The sequence below is a fragment of the Macaca fascicularis genome, chromosome 14 (genome assembly GCF_037993035.2).
Source record: "Macaca fascicularis isolate 582-1 chromosome 14, T2T-MFA8v1.1".
NCBI lineage: Eukaryota > Metazoa > Chordata > Mammalia > Primates > Cercopithecidae > Macaca > Macaca fascicularis.
The window spans coordinates 76,536,427-76,547,094 of NC_088388.1; the positions used below are offsets into that span (position 1 = coordinate 76,536,427).

The 10,668-nt window shown below is 45.6% G+C and overlaps 1 long non-coding RNA gene across 1 annotated transcript; it reads left to right on the top strand.

Moving 5' to 3' along the window:
- The first annotated feature begins 3,373 nt into the window (after window positions 1–3,373).
- LOC135967076 (uncharacterized) lies at window positions 3,374–9,264 on the top strand. Its single transcript, XR_010580934.2, has 2 exons — window positions 3,374–3,498; window positions 8,485–9,264. It is a non-coding gene; the product is annotated as an uncharacterized lncRNA (long non-coding RNA).
- Window positions 9,265–10,668: the final 1,404 nt, after the last annotated feature.

Here is a 10,668-nt window from a genome sequence, read left to right on the forward strand (position 1 = left end):
CGTATAGGCTGAACTACCTTTGGGAGGAACTTAGTTTACAGTTTGAAGTTTTAAAACAAAGATGATGACAGCCTTTTTCCAAAACAAACTTCCTTCTTGCCTGGGGGCTGGACTGCCTTTGTAGGACTAACAAATCAGCCAAAGATTAGAAATTTTGTAATTTAGAAATTACAGCTGGAGGCCACAAGATTCTGACCCTCCCTAAACTGCACTTAAGATAGGTGCTTAAGATATGTTGCAGACCCTACACTTGATGGATCAGCTGGCACCACCAGATGCATAAACTGGCTATGTGATCTTGTGCCCCCTCCCCCGCAACCCAGGAACTGACTCAGGGCAAGAGGATAGCTTCAACTCCCTGTGATTTCATCCCCCACCCAACCAATCAACACTCTTCAGTCACTGGCCTTCCCCAACCTTCCAAATTATCCTTAAAAACTTTGATCCCTGGCCGGGCACGGTGGCTCACGCCTGTAATCCCAACACTTTGGGAGGCTGAGACGGGCGGATCACGAGGTCAGGAGATCCAGACCATTCTGGCTAACAAGGTGAAACCCCGTCTCTACTAAAAATACAAAAAATTAGCCGGGTGTGGTGGCAGGCGCCTGTAGTTCCAGCTACTCTCGGGAGGCTGAGGCAGGAGAATGGTGTGAACCCGGGAGGCGGAGCTTGCAGTGAGCCGAGATCGCGCTACTGCACTCCAGCCTGGGCAACAGAGCGAGACTGTCTCAAAAAAAAAAAAAAAGAAAGAAAAGAAAAGAAAAAAAGAAAACTTTGATCCCTGAATGCTCTGGAAAACTGATTTGAGTAAAAATAAAACTCTAGGCTGGGAGCAGTGGCTCATGCTTGTAATCCCAGCACTGTGGGAGGCCGAGGCTGGCAGATCACCAGGTCAGGAGATCGAGACCAGCCTGGCTAATACAGTGAAACCCCGTCTCTACTAAAAATACAAAAACAAAATTAGCCGGGCGTGGTGGCAGGCGCCTGTAGTCCCAGCTACGCGGAAGGTTGAAGCGGGAGAATGGGGTGAACCCGAGAGGCGGAGCTTGCAGTGAGCCAAGATCGTGCCACTGCACTCCAGCCTGGGCGACATAGCGAGACTCCGTCTCAAAACAACAACAACAACAAAAACTCTAGTCTCCTGCACAGCGGCCCTGCGTGAATTACTGTTTTTCTATGACAATTTCCATCTTGATAAATCAGCTCTGTCTAGGCAACAGGCAAGGTGAACCCACTGGGCCATTACAGCAGCAACCCTGTTACAACCCTGTTGTAACTGCCCAATGGGTTCACCGTGCCTGCTGCTTAGACAGAGTCGATTTATCAAGACAGGGGAATTGCAATAGAGAAAGAGTAATACACCGGGCGAAGTGGTTCACGCCTGTAATCCCAGCACTTTGGAGGCCGTGGCGGGCAAATCACCTGACCTCGGGAATTCGAGACCAGCCTGACCAACATGGAGAAACCCCGTTGCTACTAAAAATGCAAAATTAGCCTGGCGTGGTGGCGCATGCCTGTAATCCCAGCTACTCGGGAGGCTGAGGCAGGAAAATTGCTTGAACCCAGGAGGCGGAGGTTGCAGTGAGCCGAGATCACACCACTGCACTCCAGCCTGGGCAACAAGAGCGAAACATTGTCTCAAATAATAATAATAATAATAATTTAAAAATAAATAAAAAAAGGAAAGAAAAAGAGAGAAAGACGAATACATGGAGTCCCTTGCCGAAGGATGCACAGGACATAGAGACCACTCATCTGGAGCTCAGAAGTCTCCCAACTCGGTTATGATGTTCTGATCTGGCCACGCTGTCCCCATCTCCCGGGACTGTTCACATCTCGGGTATACACAACCGTGTAGCATACGTCGATCTAGGTCTTTATACTGGCCTGGTGCACAAGCCACGTCCCCACGTGTCAAGTGAGCAGATAAGCATAAACGGTTAATAAGGGCAGGGTGAAGAGCTGGGTACATCGGTAAGGAGCTGGGGCACTGACTGGAAAGGAATTAATCCACCAAAATTGCAATTGATGTTTTGTTTCTTCGTTAGGCACTAAAGAGTATAGCAGTAAGAGGAAGAAAGACTTCCAAAATCGTCATAATGGTAGCTAAAGTTAACGAGTGTTCTGTGCCAGGCTCTCTTCCAGGCACTTTACCTGTATCATCTCTTCATTTACTCTTTGCAAGTTTGTGAAGTTACTATTATTATTATTATTATTTTTGATACGGTGTCTCGCTCTGTCATCCCGGCTGGAGTGCAGTGGCGCCATCTCGGCTCACTGCAAGCTCCACCTCCCGGGTTCTCCCCATTCTCCTGCCTCAGCCTCCCCAGTAGCTGGGACTACAGGCGCCCACCACAGCCCCTGGCTAATTTTTTGTATTTTTAGTAGAGACGGGGTTTCACTGTGGTCTCGATCTCCTGACCTCGTGATCTGCCCGCCTCAGCCTCCCAAAGTGCTGGGATTACAGGCGTGAGCCACGGCACCCCGCCCCCCCAAAGTTACTGTTATTGACCCACTTTACAGATGAGAGACCTGAGGCATTAAACTCAAGAGCAATAATTTGGCCATGAGAGAACTAGTGAAATTCAAGTAAATCCTCTTGTTAACTCAGTATGGTATAATACCTTTGCAGTAGGACTGCTGAGGCTGGAAGCCAGGATGTGTGGGGTAGTTTTGTTTCTATCCTCTCAACAGTTAGGGTAGCATTAAATTTTTAACCTGTTTGAGATCAGCCTGTGCAACATAGTGAGACCCCCCATCTCTACCAAAAAATAAATAAAAAAATTAGTCCAGCATAGTGGCACTTGCCTGTGATCCCAACTACTTGGGAGGCTGAGGTGAGAGGATCATTTGAGCCTCAGAAGTGGAGGCTACAGTGAGCCACGATTGTGCCACTGCACTCTAGCCTGGGTGGCAGAGCAAGACTCCATCTCAAAAAACATTTTTTTTCCTTTAACCTGGACTAGTTTGTTGGTAGTGTTAAAGTGAATTAAGTAAGGCCTGAGGAGGGCTCTGTACTTCTATATTTGAATTCTTGTGGACGAACTGTAACCTAAGTTAATAGGGAGATAACTTTGAAAACCTAACTTAGGAGTATTCACCTGTAACAATAGTTGAACCTTGGCCAATCCCAGCAGCCATGTTTCAACCACTCATACACTGCTGAGTGTTCAAACTGTGTTCAAATAAGGCAGATGCCAACCTGTATCCAATCCAGCTGTTTCTGTACCTCACTTCCAATTCTTGTACGTCACTTCTCTCCTTTTGTCTATAAATTTGTTGTGACCATGAGGCATCCCTGGAGTCTCTCTGAATCTGCTGTGATTCTGGGGGCTGCCTTGAAATTTAATTCTGCTGAAGTTTTTCCTTTAACAGATGGTATCAGAAGTGGGATCTGAAGTAGAGCTTGTAACGATCCCCAGTAGTGCTGAGTGAACAAGTCAGGTACCTGCAGAATCCACTGTGTCCTTGGATCTGTCACAGCACCTGGGGATGCTGGTAAGTTCTCTCTCAGATTTCAGAGTTCCACAGATTTGTGTTTTGAGCTCTCTGAGTTCCTTTTGTTTTTTGTTTGTTTGTTTGTTTGTTTTTTTTTGAGAGGGAGTTTTGCTCTTGTTGCCCAGGCTGGAGTGCAATGGCGAGATCTTGGCTTACTGCAACCTTAGCCTCCTGTCTCAGCCTCCCGAGTAGCTGGGATTACAGGCATCTGCCACCACGCCCAGCTAATTTTTTATATTTTTAGTAGAGATGGGGTTTCTTCATGTTGGCCAGGCTGGTCTGGAGCTCCTGACCTTCAGGTGATCTACCCACCTCAACCTCCCAAAGTGCTGGAATTACAGGCATGAGCCACCACGCCCGGCCAGCTTTCTGACTTTCTTTGAGCAAATTTCTGTTCCAAACTGGGTTTGGAAGTTGCGACAGAAACTGGACTGGGTCCAAGATCAAATTTGATCTGGTAATTAACTGGTTGGATCCAGTTAGAGGCCTTTTATATCTGACTAGGCCAGAAGGAAACTGGTAGTACATGGTAATACTGTTGGGGTTGTAAAATTTGGCTTTTGAAAATTCACAGGTGGCGGGGCGCGGTGGCTCACGCCTGTAATCCCAACACTTTGAGAGGCCGAGACGGGTGGATCACAAGGTCAGGAGATCAAGACCATCCTGGCTAACACCGTGAAACCCCGTCTCCACTAAAAAAAAAAAAAAAAAAAAAAATACCAAAAATTAGCCGGGCGTGGTGGTGGCCGGCGCCTGTAGTCCCAGCTACTGGGAGGCTGAGGCAGGAGAAAGGCGTGAACCCCGGAGGCAGAGCTTGCAGTGAGCCAAGATGGCGCCACTGCACTCCAGCCTCGGCGAAAGCGAGGCTCCGTCTCAAAAAAAAAGAAAAAAAAAAAAGAAAGAAAAAGAAAATTCACAGGGATTTTTCTGTTCCTCCCCTTTATTTCATTTTTCTTGCCTGCTTAGATAGGAAAAAAATCATTGGCTAAGTTGATCAAGGGAAACTGAGAGCAAAGCCAATATCTTAGGTAAAAATAGATCCTTAATTTCAGGAGGACTGAGTTTCTTCAGCTTATACCTGCATAAGTGTTAGGCCTGGGAAGCAGCGAAGCCTTACAGAAATGGCAAAATCTTACTAAACATAACTTACAGTGGAAAGTTTCAACTGAACAACAATGCACTGAAGTGCATTTAAAAATGAGGGCTCCCAAATTAGTCTCATCTAGGGATGCCTATTAATATGCAGAAGATTCTAAAAAGATTTAAAGATGACAGGGCCCATCCAGGGGCAAGTTTGAGTCTTGCCCGTTTGATATTGGGAGCTAAGTGGAGTGGCTAATGTCTATGTTTTGTCACATGTATGTTGCTCTGGCCGTAGAGGAAAAAGATAAATTCTCTTTGTGTTACAACTTGGCCCCAGGGCTATAGTGCGGTAAGCCAGGTTACTAGAACAGCTCAGGGAAAGGGAACCCGGAAGCCTGGCATGCCAGCAAAAGTGAAAGGATTTCTTAACAATCAGACTGTGTCCTCTCTCTGTGCAAATCGCTTGAATGAATGATAACAATCACTGTTTATATCCTCTGTAAAGTTTTTCTTAATGCAACAAAGGAGTCTAAGGTTATTCTTAAACAGTAGCGAATCTGGTGGGCTTTGTGTGTCTTTCTGTATGGGTCTGTCATAAAGAGAAGTACCTTAGGATAGAACAAAAGGACCCCATAAGCCCACTGTTCAAACCACCCCAGCAAACTACTCAGTTCCAAGCTTTGCTACAAGTCTCTGAAGAAAAAAAAACAGAAAAACTGGATGAGGTCTCCATCTTGTTTTATGTCCTAGGAGCTTGACCTTGTAACCATATGAGAGTACTTTCTCTTGGTCTCCATCTTCTAGGAAAAAGGAGTTTTGGGGTTCATATCATAGTTAGCTCCAAAAACCATTTTCAGGAGTTAAAAGCATTTGCAAGCTCAAAATTAACTACCTTGGACTACTTCTGGGAAGGGCAACGGGAACCACTCGGTGCTGTAGCTCAGCAGCTAAGGCTTTGCCATTTTACAATGGTGGCCTGAGTACAATTCCTGGCTTAGGGTATGAATACTTTCTGGGTGATATTTGTGTGACTTTTTCTTTTTCTTTTTTTTTTGAGACGGAGTCTTGCTCTGTTGCCCAGGCTGGAGTACAGTGGTGTGATCTCGGCTCACTGCAAACTCCGCCTCCTGGGTTCAAGAGATTCTCCTGATGCAGCCACCCAAGTAGCTGGGATTACAGGCGCCCACCACCATGCCTGGCTAAGTTTTTTGTATTTTTAGTAGAGACAGGGTTTCACCATGTTGGCCAGGCTGGTCTCGAACTCCTGATCTCGTGATCCACCCGCCTCAGACTCCCAAAGTGCTGGGATTACAGGCGTGAGCCACCACACCCGGCCTGTGTAAACTTTATCATTTGTTAATTCTCTTCCCATCCATGAACAACTTTGGGGTTCCCTTCTTGAATTTTCTTCTCTCTAAACACCTGGGAGGTTACCTTTGGTAAAGTTCAAAATCCAGAAATGTTGGCCACTTGGCATGGCTAAAGTCAGGTAATAAGGGATTTAAGAGGATTTTAAAAAGAGCACTATAGTTAAAAGTCAGCTTAATTAAAAGTGGATATCTGCCAGGAGCAGTGGCTCCCAGCTGTAATCCCAGCACTTTGGGAGGCTGAAGCAAGAGAATCACATGCGCCCAGGAGTTCAAGACCAGCCTGGGCAACATGGTGAAACCCCGTCTCTGCAAAAAATACAAAAATCAGCCAGGTGTGGCGTTGCGGGCCTGTGGTACCCGCTACTCGGGAGATTGAGGCAAGAAAATCACTTGAATCTGAGAGGCAGAGGCTACAGTGAGCTGAGACTGCACCACCGCACTCCAGCCTGGGAGACAGAGTGAGACTCCATCTCAAAAAAGAAGTGGAGGCCGGGCGCGGTGGCTCAAGCCTGTAATCCCAGCACTTTGGGAGGCCGAGACGGGCGGATCACGAGGTCAGGAGATGGAGACCATCCTGGCTAACCCGGTGAAACCCCGTCTCTACTAAAAAATACAAAAAACTAGCCGGGCGAGGTGGCGGGCGCCTGTAGTCCCAGCTACTCGGGAGGCTGAGGCAGGAGAATGGCGTAAACCCAGGAGGTGGGGCTTGCGGTGAGCTGAGATCCGGCCACTGTACTCCAGCCTGGGCGACACAGCGAGACTCCGTCTCAAAAAAAAAAAAAAAAAAAAAAAGAAGTGGATATCCGATAGGTATATTTAAAAGGCTTTTATGTGTTTTTTTTTGTCTTGGATCTTGTTGTTCTAAAAAAAAGTTTTTTCTTCTCAGTCAACTGAATTATTTTTCTCCATTTTTTCTTGCCACTCAATGCATGCATGAGAGGCTCTAAGATAGCTTCTAATAGCCTGAAACTCCTTGGGAAAAACAGAGAAGGTGCCACACAATCTGTTTTGGGAAAAACCTCTGTTTTCTTCATGGAACCCCAGGAACTGAAAGTCGATAGATCCTTCTCAAAATCTAAGGCTCTGTGTTTTTATTTATTTATTTATTTTTCCTTTCTTTGTTTTAAGACAGACTCTCACTCTGTCCCTCAGGCTGGAGTGCAGTGGGGCAATCTCAGTTCACTGAAGCCTCCGCCTCTCAGTTCAAGATTCTCCTGCCTCAGCCTCCTGAGTAGCTGGGACTACAGAGGTGTGCCACCATATCCAGCTAATTTTTGTGTTTTCAGTAGAGATGAGGTTTCACCATACTGCCAGGCTGGTCTCGAACTAAAGTGCTGGGATTATAGGTATGAGCCACCACACTGGCAAGGGATCAGTTTTTAAGGATAATTTGGTGGGTATGGGGTGCCAGTGAGTCAGGAGTGCTGATTGGTCAGAGATGAAATCATAGGGAGTCCAAGCTGTCTTCTTGTGTTGAGTCAGTTCCTGGGTGGGGGCCACAAGATCAGATGAGCCAGTTTATTGATCTGGGTGGTGCCAGCTGATCCATCAAGTGCAGGGTCTGCAAAACATCTCAAGCACAGATATTAGGCCTTACAATAGTGATATTATCCCCAGGAGCAATTTGGAGAGGGTCAGAATTGATCTTTTGGCTAATCTGTTAATACTACAAAGGCAGTCTAGTCCCCAGGCAAGAAGGGGGTTTGTTTTGGGAAAGGGCTGTTACTGTCTTTGTTCTAAACTACAGACTACAAATTAAGTTCCTCCCAAGGTCCGTTCAGCTTATGCCCAGGAATGAATAATGACAGCTTGGAGTTAGAAGCAAGATGGAGTTGGTTAAGTCAGATCTCTTTCACTGTCTCAGTTATGATTTTACAGTGGCAATTTTAACCTCAGCCTCTTGAGTAGCTGGGACTACTAGTGGGTACCACTATGCCTAGCCGATTAAAAAAATTTTTTTTTGTAGAGATGAAGTCTCACTATGTTGCCCAGGCTGGTCTCAAACTCCTGGGCTCAGGTGATCCTTCCACCTTGCCTCTCAAAATTCTGGGATTACTGATGTGAGCCACCATGCCTGGCTACTTTGTAAAAGAACACCTTCTCACCCATTGTCTAAGACAAATAGCATGAGTATGATTAGATGCTGACTCCTAGCATCCTCCTGTCCATCCTAAGAGTTGTCTTGATGACCCTGACACAGTACGTGTCAAAAGTGAAATTCACTAGAATGACTCTGACTCAATGATATGTGATCCACGCATTGTCTGGGTAGAGGAAAGATGAAGGAGAATGGGGTATGATGAACCTTTGGTGCCTGGGTGGCTATGGAATTATCCATGGCATAATAAAGCAGCTGAAGCTCTGTTGTGAGGGGCAAAAGTTACCTATGGAATTTTAAAATGGTAGCTCCAACTCCAACTCTAGGAGATTTGGCTTACTGGAAGCCCTGGCTGCTTTTGGCTCTTCAGGCTAACACAGGGTGGGGGAGGGATGCAGTCCAGATGATACCTTTTATATTCATTCTGTCTTTCAGGTGGAAAAAATAACCTCTCTTCCGGCGGTGGGGAAAAAGATAACATCCAGTGTCCAGGGCTACAGTAAAATTTTAGACAAACCAGAAGGAGAATACCCAGACTCTTTCTTCAGTCTAGCTGCTGCCACTGATGCAGCAGACCTTCCATGCCCACTCCTTAGATTCCAGCCAGGATCTTCTCTGGCAACTCAAATGTTAACCCTGTAAATGCTGAATTTACTACTGAGGTTTGAGTAAATTTGCAGTGAGAGCAAAAAAATGGGGAATTTAAAAACATGGTTTCATATTTTGTGGCTGTTATGTCTGAATGTATAAACATTGATGTAAAATGTTATATGCTTGTAATTTATTTTTTTTTTGTTTGTTTGAGACAGAGTTTCACTCTTGTAGCCCAGGCTGGAGTGCAATGGCACAATCTCGGCTCACTGCAACCTCCGCCTCCTGGGTTCAAGCGATTCTCCTGCCTCAGCCTCCCGAGTAGCTGGGATTACAGGCATGTGCCACCACGCCCAGCTAATTTTGTATTTTTAGTACAGACAGGGTTTCTCCATGTTGATCAGGCTGGTCTCGAACTCCTGATCTCATGTGATCCACTTGCCTCGGCCTCCCAAAGTGCTGGAATTACAGGCGTGAGCCACCACGCCCGCCTATATGCTTGTAATTTCATAAATGCTAGAGGAACCATTCCAGTCATAGAAAGCTGCAAAGACAACATGTTAATGATCAACACCTGTGAAAAGAAGGGAATGAAAATAAAAATTAAAGAAGAAAAAAAGAAAACGCATTAGTGAAATGACTTAATGAACTCATTTTGTGGTCAAAACCTTGCTTTTTGTGGGCACGTAGAATATAAGCTCATTGAGTACTGGAAACAGAACAATTCTCCATAACTGATTATTTATTTATTTATTTATTTTGAGACAGAGTCTTGCTCTGTTGCCCAGGTTGGAGTGCAGTGGCGTGTCTCGGCTCACTGCAACCTCCACTTCCCAGGTTCAAGCGATTCGCCTGCCTCAGCCTCCCAAGTAGCTGGGATGACAGGCACCCACCACTACACCCAGCTAATTTTTAAAATATTTTTAGTAGAGATGGGGTTTCACCACGTTAGTTATGCTGGTCTCGAACTCCTGACCTCAGGTGATCTGCCCGCCTCGGCCTCCCAAACTGCTGGGATTGTAGGCATGAGCCACCACGCCCGGCCCATAACTGATTATTTATACTATAATTTTTGCTTATTAGAGCTTCAGGAAAACGGGAGACAGCATGAAAAGACAGACAATCTCCAGAGAGATACACTTTTGGAGTTTCAAAAGCAGTTTTTATTTTGGTAATAAGCATTTGTGAAATCAGATATCTGACCCTTAAGAGACAGATGATTTTCTGGCCTGATATGTGATTTTTTTTTTTTCTTTTTTTTTGAGACGGAGTTTTAGTCTTGTTGCCCAGGCTGGAGTGCAATGGCATAATCTCAGCTCACTGCAACCTCCGCCTCCCAGGTTCAAGTGATTCTTCTGCCTCAGCCTCCCGAGTAGCTGGGATTACAGACAAGTGCCACCATGCCCGGGTAATTTTATATTTTTAGTAGAGACAGGGTTTCACCATGTTGGCCAGGCTGGTCTCGAATTCCTGACCTCAGATGATCCGCCCGCCTCAGCCCCCCAAAGTGCTGGGATTACAAGCATGAGCCACCGCGTCCAGCCAATGTGTGATTTTTAAGTGGGTCATTTTGGACTATAAGACTAGTAAGACAAAAAGGGTAAGTAGAGTCCTGATTGTCACTTAGATTTGGAACACAGTTTTCTGGTCCTGAAGCATATTGACTTTGCTGGTGCTGAAGAAAAGCTATTAGCTTTTATGTTATCCTGAATTCACAGACCTTAATTGCTTGGAACTGACACTACATAAAACTGGATACTGTCTGTTATGGGCCTGTTTCAGTCTGAACATGAGCTGTGCTGAACTGAAAGCAGACATATGCTCAAAAACAGCTCTTCCACTCATGGACCATTGCAGATTTAGGACAGTCCTTTGTGGGGCCATAAATTGTGATAACATCAGGGAAGCTGGCTGGTCCATCTGGGTCACTTGCAGATACCTACAAGAAAGTGTTTATTGTCCAATGAGATTGTGTGAAATTAAATTACTCATCATCTCTATATTTTGGATGCAGAGACTGATTGCATT